The sequence below is a fragment of the Coenobita brevimanus genome, chromosome 82 (assembly GCF_032717465.1).
Source record: "Coenobita brevimanus isolate Jiangsu-jjx chromosome 82, ASM3271746v2, whole genome shotgun sequence".
Classification (NCBI taxonomy): Eukaryota; Metazoa; Arthropoda; class Malacostraca; order Decapoda; family Coenobitidae; genus Coenobita; species Coenobita brevimanus.
Genome location: NC_137035.1, coordinates 19,674,305 through 19,687,295, shown reverse-complemented (window position 1 = coordinate 19,687,295; position 12,991 = coordinate 19,674,305).

Here is a 12,991-nt window from a genome sequence, read left to right as displayed (position 1 = left end):
ACAATTTAGCCTTTTGGAGTGTGGTGAGGAAGAGTCCGTGATAGAAATAGTACAAGCCTTCGAGTTATGAGGGCAGTGAACTAGGCCTGTGTGATTTGAAAGCACAGTTAGTGAAAAAGGGTGATGTAGAAGTGTTGTCATCCAGTATACGGCAACGTCGCGCCTTCGTTCGGGGATAGATGAAGGAAGTCGGCTAATCAAACCAAAAAAATCATCAGAAAAGCTGCGTTTTGAAATTAGACCAACCTATACCTAACCAGCTTCAGGGCCTAACCAAACGTTAACCCACCGCATACCTTTGGTGTAGGTGCGACGTGGCCGAGTCTTTTCGAGTCACTCCGACGGTGCCAACATGACTGGATGACCATACCAGGGGAAAATTTTTGTTTCCAGGACATGGACACCGAGCTGACCGGCGACATGTTTGGGAATGATAGGGTTCATTTAAGTGAGGAAGGAGTAAAAATCCTTGGGAAGAGATTGGTGGATTGGATGTTGGCCAGGGAAAGGATGCAGAGACGAAACCGGAAATGGAGACAGGAAGTCGGAAATACTGATACCCAAAGAATGGTGACGGTGTATAAGGTTGGGCAACGTGAATGTGCTGATGAAGTGCAGGGAAATGAGAGGGTGTGGGTAATGACTTGGTAGATTGGGATATGGATACAATAACGATGCAGTAACGGGAGAGTGGAAATGATCAGTGTGCACTAGAAAATAATTGTAAAGGGACGAAGTAAACGCAAGAAAAAGGATGGGGGTTTTGGTATACTTTTGAGGTATGGCTTGGATCAGTGTGGAAGAGATAAAGGTAGGTGGCAGTGAAATGAGTGAAGATAGAATGGCGGTAAACATGAACTAGAATAAGAGGAGTCTGGGAGAATTCTGCAAATTGTGTTATGTTACAGGGGAAGGAGTGGGTTAGGATAATGAGAGGAAGTACGATATAATAGGCAGAGAGCAAGATAAAGACATGAACAAGTGATTACAGTGGGTGGTGAATGGTCATATTGGGATCTTGAACGAAGTGGTAAACGTGAATGGACGACCACTAATGGACTTTGCTAAAGAGAATTGCTTAGAGAATATTAGAGTTGCAGAGGGACGCGTGCCATGGACTGAAAAGGAGTGAAGCAGCGATTGAATATGTGTTAATGAAGGAGAATGGCAGGAACATGTGCAATATGTATGGATTGATGAGGAGAGGAGGATTGACGATGTGTGATCACAATGTGGTTAGGATGGAGTATGCCTGTACGATAGAGGAATGTATGAAGGGAATGCGGACAGAGAAGGAAGTTATAGTGGAGCAGTGTGGAGTGCCTTTAGGGAATACAGAGAGTTAGATGGAGGAGTAGAACTGAATATGTTTAGAGAAGCTAACCAGAGTGGCTAAAAGAAGGATAGGTGTGGTGAAGAGTGGTAAGACAAAGAGGACAAGGAAGAGGTGATGTATGGGCGAACATTAAGAGTGCAAGAAAACAAAGAATGCAAGTGCAGAAGACAAAGGAAGAATATGGACAGTAGTGAGGAATAAAGGGTAGCGTACGAAGAAGCATGGGAGAAGTACAAGAACAAGCAGAAGGATGTAAAGAGACTAATCAGGAAAGCCAGAACAGGAGCCAAGAAGGAAATAATGGAGGAATTGTGCCAAGGTGAGGATCAGGGGATAGAGACTGGTACAATTTCTTCAGGCAAGAGGACAAGAAAGAACAAGTGAGAGTGGACGAACTACTGTTGTAAGAGAAGGAAACGTGGCGAGAGAAACCAGTGGTAAGGTGAATATAAAAAAATGTTCTGGGAGGATATTGGGTATATGAAAATGGAAGACCTGTACTCTCCTAACCACTCACAAAACCCCCATTTTCCTCCATTTTATACAGGATGCAAGAGAGAGTGCTGCTTCTAAAGTCTGCTGTATATCAGACCGTGAGAAATGAAAGAAAACAAGGACCGTCACCAGTAAGCAGTAAGCAGCTGCATTTTCCAGCTACTAGTGCAGGGGAAAAAATCTGCACGAGGAGTCTTGCGTTATGGTATGATAATGTTCCTAGACGATTTGGTGTGTACATATTATTGGGTCAAACTCATCATACTTTACTTTCCGGTTTCCCGGTAATTTATCGGCCCCCATACGTTCCCTTATTGTTTTTTTGTGGACATCTTGAGTAAAATGAGAAGCACTTCATGGCGGGCACTCAAGTTTGTAAAATTTATATACTTAAGAATGATAAGTAGTCTTGTAGGTGTTCAATATTCTCGTGAAAAATCTTGTTTGCAAAATTTACTTAACACTATTATTTTCGTAGGTACGCGTCCCTTGGTGGGAACTTTCTACGGCCTAATTTATCACCCATCCCTCCACCAACTGGTTGTAGGCTTTAATTTCCTCTCCTGTGTAATAGGACTGCTTGTGTGTGAGGTAATTACACATGGCAGGATAGACCAAATCCAGGATATCTTTGTCCACCAGGCAATGTTGTACTTCTTGAACGATTTGGAAAGCAAATTGCAGGGGTTCTGCACACCCCAAAAAACAACACATTCCTATGTAACGACGCCAGACTTCTTCTGAATGTCCCAGGTCCTTAGAAAGCTGAACAATTGACGCGGACATCTCCATTAAACGTGATATGCAGTTATATTGGCATTCAAAGGCAACGCATCGCTCTCGTCATTTGTTTGCAGCCAGTCAGCGGCCAGCATGGAGGCGTAAACATGCTGTGTGTTGCGCGTTTTCTATATAATCGGTGTTTCTTCCCTTTTCTAGCTTACGGACGGGAAGTGTGGAGTTATGCACATTCTTTATTGCTCAGAGAAGTGGAAATGACTATCCAGAGTGGAAGGGTAGAGAGAAGAACAAATTGGAGAGAAAACGGTTGGCCTGGGACAAGCGGCAATATGGAAACCTCCAGCAAGTCGGAGTGGAGAACGGTGGAAGAAGCCTTTATAGCAGAACTAACTCATGCTGTTAGTTTACTGTAAGCGTAGTCGGCATTTCGAATTTAGCCATGGTGTGTATAACAGACGGCGGTTGAAATGCAGCCAGCATTGGACTTGTCACTGATCTAGGTAAACACAGGACCCTAGTGTGGCTGTGGTGGCTGAGGACACGGGGCCAAGCCACACCACAGGGTGCTGGTAAGGTATGGGTCATGCCGTAGACTATTGTGTAGTTGGTTTGTTTTCATCTGACAAAGACCCCTTCAGTAACGCATTATTTCATGGATGATGGCATTTGTTGTCACATTGGGTGGGAGATTCATTCCTGCCTCATATGTAAGGCTTATAAAATTTCACGTAACCATGACTTACTCAAGTTATGGGAGTGTCCCTGACCCATCACATGAAAACAAACCCAATATATATACAGTAGTAGTAACAGTAGTAGTCACAACCCCAGGGCTGCGTTCACCCATGCCGATCATAACAACATTGCAAGCCAAGCTGCCTGTTGGGCTGGAGTGAACTAGAGTGTCAGTTGCTTTGATTGTGTCATCTACTGTCAAAATAATGGCAAGCAGGGGGGCATCCAGGGGGGGGGGCCTGCCCCCCCATTAGGTCTCTGGGTCTTTAAAAATTTATATACATTTCGATAACAGCAAAACATGAAAAATTGGCAAGTACAAAACATAGAGTAACACATGAGCCAGAAGCTCTCTGACCCTAAACCTGCATGTGACCTCTCAGTAATTATCGGATTACCAGACCTCACCTCACTATGGCCCCTCCCCCATTAGAAAATTCCTGGGTGCGCCCCTGATGGCAAGTAAAATGGCATATGCTGCATGATGTGGTGGTATTATATTGATGGTTGAATTAAATGACAAGATCTTATGGACATGCAATAAACTCAAATAACTGCCATCGCAATATCCAGTAATGTGACGAAATACCGAATTAGCACTATTAATGGGAAAAATATATTTTTTTTTACCATTTATATTCATACACACTCAGTAATTTGAAATCTGTTAAAAAAAAAAAAAAAATAGCTACGCTTAATTTAACTGAATAAAAAGTAAGGATTCAGAGCAAAAATGTGCTAAAGTTAGTTGGTATTTCCCCATCAGATCCCCAACAGGCCTTGACAGACTTTTCTTTTGCATAAATATTGATTTACAATGCAAATGTATTGGTATGTTAAATAACGTACAGTATGTGTCACACTAAAAGTCTGTGAAGGCAAGTTGTCGAGCTAAAGGCATAATACGTCCGCAAACTTTAGCAAGTTTTTGCACTGAATCGTGATTTTTTTTTATTAACAGTTATATTAAACACAAAATTTTGAACAGATTTCAAACCATTAGGTGTGTAATTATAATATACAGTAATCACTCCAATATCCGACGTAATAGAGCCATAGGTAGGTCCGGATATTGGTTCTGTCCGGATATTGGGCCCCAGCTTATGGACTTGTACTTATGGACCCTAACTCAGAGAAACACCTATACAACTCCCTCTGGACATGCATCGCACCTATTTAAGACCCAAATCACACCAATAAGGCACATAAATGACTGAAATAAATGCAAAGGAAACATCAAATGAGGGTTTAGAAGTAGGTTCATACATTAGCCTAACTCAGAAAAACACCTTCCTACTGCACATGCATAGCTCCTAACACTCAATTCACACCAATAAAGGACATTAAAGAGTGAAATGAGGTAAGTATAGTATGGAAAAAAGTACAGTGTGAAACATTCTTATGTCCGGATAGTGGGGATGTTTGGATATTGGGCGTCTGGATACTAGAGTGATTACTTCCAGTTTAAAGTGCCAGTTTGGTAAATGACTGTTGATTCGGTATTTCGTCGCACCCATATGTGGCGCTGTTGGCTTAGCTCTGTTAAAGTGATATCCGGTGAAATTATGAAACATCTGGTGCCAAAATGGGAAGTAACCAGTGGTGGCTTGTACTCAGTACCCAACTGATGCTGTAATACTGTACTGTATCATTATTGTATTGTATTTTATGCTTAGTTTTGGCTTTTTACTTATGGGAAAGTTTTTAGGATAGTGGATTGAAACGGATAGTAACACAATATCCGTCACGACGCCGAATGGTGAGCCAGTGGGGGGGTACTGGTAAGATGCACTATCTGGCATTTAGCTTTATTCCATGCAGGGTTTGGCAGAATTGCAGGAGATAATTGAGAGTTCACTGTAACTTGACTTCCTGAAACAATCTTCTATAGCTAGTACTTTTGACATACCTGAAGTATATGCTGTAAATACGGTTTCAGCCCATTCTCCAGTTTAAAGTAAAACTTTCTTTTATGATACTTTGCCTCAAATGAAACAAAATACAGTTTCAAGAGAAATCAGCATAACACAGAGCTCCTACAAGGGTGATTGTGTAAATTTTTGATAAACCCAACTAGTGGGCACCGAAATTGATTAAATTTGCGCATTACTGAACTTGAACAAATCTAAGAACTTTCTCTGTTGTAGGCTAATCTCCCATTGCAAATGCATTTTACAAACTTTGTTACTACTGTAAAGTTTGTTGTAATGGAGGATATGAATGGAAGAGTAGGCATTGGTCCTGAGGATGACATAATGGGTTGTTATGGAGTACCAGGAGAAAATGATAATGGGAAGCAACTAAAGGATATGTGTCAGGAGAGGAGGTTGTGCATTTGTAACTCGTATTTCAAACACAAAGATGCACATAAATATACATGGTATAGAGGGAACTGTGATCATGTTGAAAGAAGCCTGATTGATTATGTGCTCGTAGAGAGGTTGATGATGGGAATGGTTGCTGATACGAGGGCCGTGAGAGGACGATGTGGAGGTCTGTCAGATCATATGATCGTGGTATGCAGGATCAAGCTGAGAGGAGTGAGGTGGATCAGGAGAGAGAGGAGCAGTCAGGGAGAAAGACTGAAAGTTGAGAAGCTGAGGATCAAAGAAATGGCAGATGATTACAGGACCAAAATAGAGGAGTTAGAATCAGCGAACTTGAATGAAATGGATCTGGGCAGCCTGTGGAATGCATATAGGGATAGCTTAGTTAGGAATGCTAAAGTGGTGTGTAATGTGGCAAGAGCAACAACAAAGAAGAAAGGTATGGCATGGTGGGATGAGGAGGTAAAGAGAGCGGTGGAGGAAAAGAGGAAGAAGTGGCTAAAGTGGTTACAGGATAGGGGTTCAGTTGAAATAAGAACTGAATATATTGAGAGCAAGAAGCACATAAAGAGACTAGTGAAGAGGAAAAAGCAGGAGGTAAATGATGACCTAGGAAGAAAAATGAGTGCGAACTACTCTGAAAATAGGAAGTTTATTCTGGAATGAGGTGCGGAGATGTAGAAGTGAAAACGGAAATGTGATGGTGTGAAGGATGTAGGTGGTAGATTATTAATCCATGGGGATGAAGTAAGAACCAAATGGAAAGAATATTTTAAAAGCCTGATGAATGGGAATAGAGAGAGCAGAGCGGCTGTAAACATGATTGGTTTTGGGGGTGTGCAGAGAAGGAATGCAGTGCCAGGAGACGTGACACTTACACAGGTGAAGAATGCTGTGAAGCAGCTGAAAAATGGGAAAGCAGCTGGGGTCGATGAGGTGTATGCAGAGAAGCTTAAGTGTAGTGGAGAGAGTGGAATGAAATGCTTGTTGGAGATATGTAAGAAGGCATGGGTGAGTGAAACTGTGCCTGCAGAGTGGAAAAAGGATGTGATTGTACCCCTGTACAAAAATAAAGGTGAGCAAAGTGAGTGAAAGAATTATTGTGGCATAAGTTTATTGAATGTGGTAGGGAAGGTACATGGAAGAATTATTATAGAGAAAGTAAGAGAGATAGAAGTCCTAGTGAGTGATGAACAGGGTGGCTTTAGGAGTGGCAGAGGATGTGTGGATCAAATATTTGCAGTGAGACAGATAGCAGAGAAGGCTTGTGAGAAGGACCATAAGGTGTTTATGTCATTCATGGATCTGGAAAAAGCATACGACAAAGTGGACAGAGAATGATTGTGGAAAGTTTTGCACATGTACGGTGTTAACCCTCTCAGGCGCAGGTGTTTTGAGTCGTTAGATTGTTTAACAACCTGTAAAGCGCACCGTGACACGAATCGGGTAAAAAAGCATACCAAAATATGACACACATCGGCGGGAAACTTGTGTCCTCCTTGTTTGTCATGATGTGCATCATGATGCGTTGTACAGGGTGGTATTTAATGACTCGATTGGAGTCCGTGCATGAGGGTTAAGCTGCTAGGTGCTGTCAAGAGTTTTTATGATGGTAGTGAAGCATGTGTTAGGGTTAATGAGCTTCGAAGTGAATGGTTCACGATCAGTGTGGGCGTGTGACACAGTTGTGCGATGCCCCCATTGTTGTTCAATATACAGTGTATATGGATGGGGTGATGAGAGCAGTAAAAACATGAATAATGGAGAGGGGGATGGCGTTGGTAATGAATGGTGATGGATTATCTCAAATTTTTTGTATGCTGATGATGCACTACTGCTTGCAAGTACCAGAGAAGAACTTGGTTGGCTAGTGCAGAGTATTGCTGAGGTCTGTGAGCGTCGTGCCTTGAGAGTAAATGTAGAAAACAGTAAAGTGATGGTTATTGAGAGAGAAGGTGACTCCCAGTGTGATGTTACAGTGAATGGAGAGAGACTGGAATTGGTGAGAGAGTTCAAATACCTGGGTACAGTGATAGAAAAGAGAGGAAAATGTGAAAAAGAAGTTGAAAGTAGAGTGACACAAGGAAAAAAAGTAGCTGGTGCAATGAAGGCCTTGATAAGAATCAGAGGTTTTAGTGTTGCAGCTGCATGAGGCTTACATGTGGGAGTGTTAGTGCCAACTTTAACATATGGATGTGAGACTATGGTGTGACATGAAATGAAAAGTCGGGCGTAAGAACAGTGGAGATGGGACTGCTGAGGAATGTATGCGGAGTACAGAGGGTGGATAGGATACGAAATAATGTGATTCGTAAAAATGTGGAGTGAGGAAGTCAGTGGACACCAGAATCAAAGAGAGTATACTGAGATGGTATGGTTATGTGAAGAGAATGGATAACAATAGAGTGGTGAAAAAGGTATATGTGAGCAAATTTCAAAGAGGGAGTAGGTGAGGTAGGCCAAGGAGAAGGTGGAGAGATGTGGTGGATGACTGTGAGGAAGCGAGGTTTGGAAGTCAGTGAGGCTAGGGAATTGACAAGAGATTGAGCTGGCTGGATGAATGTTGTGAGGAGAAGTGCATGATCAGGGATTTGGCACCCCTTTTTAACCTGACAATGTCCAGATTGACTCAATCAGATACGTTTATGTGAAGCTACAGAACGTGGTGAATGTTTTTGGCGTATCTGATAGAGCCAGGATTCTGGGGGCTTGAATGATGAGTGAATGGATGCGTGGCCCATTAGACTGGGCAAATTTGGGCTGTCTGGACATTTCTACTCCTCACCCTGCCCTAGGGTGGGAAAGGAGGTCCGAATGATGATGATGATGATGATGTTAGTAAAGAGGTAGAGGTGATTCCTCAGCTCCTATATCTCTGTCTTTTATTTCATGTGTCAGAATTAACAAACCTAATGTGACCTAGCCTAGTCTAACCCTACCCAGCCCCATCTAACCAAACCATACTTAATTTTAATGTAGATATAACAAACACAGACCCAATTGAACTCCCTCCCCCTTATTTACTATAAGCTCTGAAAAGTGCATTTTCAAAGGATTCACTGTATATAGAAAAAATGCATAAAGTACATGGAAGCTATTAATTTCTGTCTTTAGTAATTGGGTGTAATTCCAACATACTACCAATGATTGATGTTCCATTTGATACAAGTTTGTTTATTTTGATGGCCCGACATTGTTTTGCTAACAAGCCACCTCTCCAGTGTAATTGCATTGCTAGTGAGCAGAGCAGTTATGAATGTGCCTATCAGAAGACTAGTGGGCCATTGACTCGCAATCATTTTTAGCCTACTAGGGTAGGGAGAACTCACCTCAGGTTCATCTGAATATGAACCTGCATTCCACCATAGTATAATTGATGATATTTATGAACGGGAAACTAAACCAAGGGCCAACACCAGGTGATTACTTCCCAACAATATGCTGGAAACCTGAAAAAAAAAAAATGTAACAGTGAAAATCTCAGATTGTCAACTTGGAGGTTGTGTAGCACCTCTTTCATACAAAATTGTTTCTGTACATTCTGCATTCATATTACTTAAATGTTATTTGTGCATCTTTGTCCATTTTGTTATTACTTCACCCAAGTCTCTCTGGCTGATCATACCCACTGACCACTGATGAGCAACTGCTTCTGTAGGGCTGTCCTGCAGTTACAGTACAGCAGCACGTACGCTGTTTGGATCTGGTGCCCCCTTGTAGTAGACAGTGCCTCATCAGGATCAGACCACAGAAAATATAAGATATGGCTCCCTAGGTGGATGCCACAGATGCTCTACCCAGGGTATGATACACAGAACCACCTTGTGACGGCTCTTTATCGCCACCAGTCTTAGAGTTAATATTGATAATGCCTTATGAGTTGATTTTAATGGGTTCATTGTCTTCCAGGCTTGTGTTGTGGACAACTGTATCAGTAAACAAGAAGCATTATTGGCCAAGATGACCCTCTAAAATTCACCCACCCATCTCTTCTTCCTGCTTGAGAAGAGAGAAAGTGAGTTAAGAAGTTTTAAGTACATAATGCCGGAACTAAGAACGAGCCAGGTATATTAGAAATGTTTATTAATGTTTTCACTCATCAAGAAATATGGTAGAGTATCAAGCCCTTCTCAGTTCCTAGGATTATGAAACAGGATGGTATATTTCTTAGTAGTGGGCCTTGTAAGGGAAGGAAGGTGTAAATATTGTTATTGTTGTTATTATTATTATTATTTTTTTTGTCGGAAGTTAATATTACATGTTACAGTGTGGGGTAGATGGATAGACAGTGCAGGATGCTAGGTAGTTAGACAATACAGGAATGCAGGATGCTAGGTAGGTAGGCAATGCAGGATGCTAAGTAGTCAGAGGTACCAGCTTGTAGTTGTGGCCTGAATGTGAACGTGGGACTGTAGGCTGAAGTTACTGCAATCCATGATCCAGCTTATAATAGGAAGGGAGTTATAGGGACATGAGTAGGCAGCCACCCAGTTGGATTGGTGCCACTGAATGAAGGAACCCTGCTCCATCACCATTGTGTTTGTAGGTCTGATAAAAGCCTAGGCATTTGAAAGAGATCTGGATGATGATGATTCAGTGCTATTATTATTATTATTATTATTATAGATTTTTCCTTACTACTATTCTTTTTCCAGGATGGTGTATGTAGGAGCTGAAAATAGCCAGAGCTGCATCACACTTCAAGATTCCTCCATGCTGCCTTCAGGCTTCCTCCAGGACCCCACCAAAACACAAAATATTCCTCTGTGTGATTCCACCGTATCGTTCACGACTCCTCCAGGCCGCTGCTGCTGTCCACACGGCTTCTGGTAGGCGGTTCTCTTCCTCTTTGGCATCCTCTTTGTTTTCTTTCTCCCTCTCTATCTCCTCCTCCTCCTCCTCCTCCTCCTCCTTTCTCTCTCTCGCTTTTTTTTTTTTTTTCCATCTTTCTTTTTCATCTCCTCCTCCTTCAAGTGTAAGAAGTTGGAATTTCACTCATATTGTTTTAGGTTTAATAATTTCTCAGTAGATAAATAAATAGAATGATAGATAATGTAGTAGTATTAGTATTTACAACTCCAGGCTCATCTCAGTGTGGGATGGGCTCTGAAGCCTTTGCCCAGAGTCAGACATGTTAAGAAAAGAAAAAGAAAATAAGGATCCTATGTTTTGTAGGTTGTTAGTAATGATCATATCTGAGTTAATACCATAGAAAGATAGATATTCATTTTTGTGTTTGTATATGTAATAATTTTTGCCCTTCTATTTTTTGGTTTTATTTCTGACATTTATTATATTTGCAGATTATTGTGTCATGGTCTGTCTTGGAAGCTGCAAGGACAACTCTAGACTCCCTGAAGACTCATGCGGGATTCAAGTTTCCTCTATAGTTACACCCCAAGGGTCCTCCAGATTTCTCAAAAACTCCTCCAGGCTCCTCCACCCCCTTCAAGGCTCTTCTTCCTCCAAGTCTCCTCCATTCCACCTCCAAGACTCCTCCACTTCCTTCAAGACTCCATTCTGCCTCCAAGTCTCCTCCATTCTGCCTCCAAGACTCCTCCACTTTCATAGGACCTCATAGTAAGCTGGTTTTGCACACAATTCTGTAGGTATAATTTCATGTTAGTGGAGGAGGTAGGCCATAACCCTAGTCTGGTGCCAGTTAAATTTTCATATACAGTGAACCCATTGCTAACCACAGGCCTAGTTTGGTTATTACAACACAGCGACAGTTTTGTGTTATTCTTGTTTGATCAGAAGAATTGAAGGACCAGTATTTTCCCCCATTCATTACAAATCATATTGCCACATTTCTTCTTTAAAAAAAAGAAGAAGAGAGGGAGAAATCTAAAACCGAAAAACACTACAATACTATTTTTGACGGTTGCTTAGTCATTGGTCCAGCAACCCCGTACTGGTTTCCACATGCAAGCGTTTTGTAATTACACATCATCACTATCCCAGCCTCTCATTCCCACTTTAATGTTGAGGCCTGTGTCAGTATTGAAATTAAGTTTGTAGCTAACATTACCTAGGATGATCTGATGGAAATGGTTCGACTTCAGTTGTGTGGCGATAATTTCACTGTTACTTTAGCTGTGGTGTGTTATATGCCACTTTACAGTTATTTATATTATTGGTATGCATTATATTTTACCGTCACCTTAACGTGGTGGAGATTCCTATCCATTTGCAGTGTAATCCCATGGCTCAGTAGCAAAAAAGACAATGCTGTGGTCATGCAACCTCTCCATAGCTTTTTTTCCATGACTAGTGCCATATTCCTCTGCTGATTTCTTGTTATAACTCTGCATTGAATGATGGGGAGGTACAGTTTTACATGTAGTTAAAGTGAATAGAGTTTGGTTGGCACCAGGTAGTGTTATAGGCAGTCCTTCTTGTTATCAGGCCAACACAAGAGTAGGCACAAGTCACTTAACACAGAAAAGTAATAGTGAGTGGAAGAATTATACAACCATACAGTACATATTCTGTGTTTATTATGATATCATGACAGTTTTGACCTCACCAGAACCCTCTTCAAGTAGAGCCTGGACCCAATGGACTCTGTGAACCTGCAGGCTGAAGTTGCCCTTTTCCTGCTGTCTATTGTACCATCTTCCCTCCATGGCATGGAGGGTAGTTTAGTGATGTTTATATTACCAGTAGTGTATTCCTCTGCATCACCTCTGATAAAGTTTAACACATGGAGGGTCAAAGTGTGGCTGAAACTTGTATCCTTAGAATAAACACAAGTGCTGTACTTTATGTGGAACATGCATCTCTCTCAAACCACACACACAATAATCGGTGAAATACCCAGCTGTTTACGTACCTACCTTGCACCACACCCTCACAGCTTTTCCGCCAAGTTCCGTTATGCGGAAGTTAACCGATACTCACAGCCCTTCATATACGGTGTGCAGTGGGTCAACTCAGTTTCCTTGGTCTGTGTTTCCCTTTGCTTATGATCTACAGTCCTTTAAATGTAATGTGTTTAAGTGTTCCAAATTAAGAGATCTTTATTTTTACTCTTATTTAATATCCCAAGGTACAGTATAGGCAATGTTTTTGCAAGCTTTCAGCCTTTGGCTGTTTCTTTATTGCATAGAAGGCATTTCTTTTTTAAATTATTATTCATGTAAGTTTGAAAGAAAATTAAAAAGCTAGGTCTGGAGTTTGGCCATATTTACCTTCCACATTTGGTGTAAGTTTGTCAAAATTTACTGCATTTCTAGACTTTGCATTGAAATGATAGCATGATAACCATAATAGCACCAACCAGCTTTAGTTAATTACCTATGATCATGTCTCCATAATGGGGAAAGTGAAGTAAAGTATCAGATGCGTGCTTCTA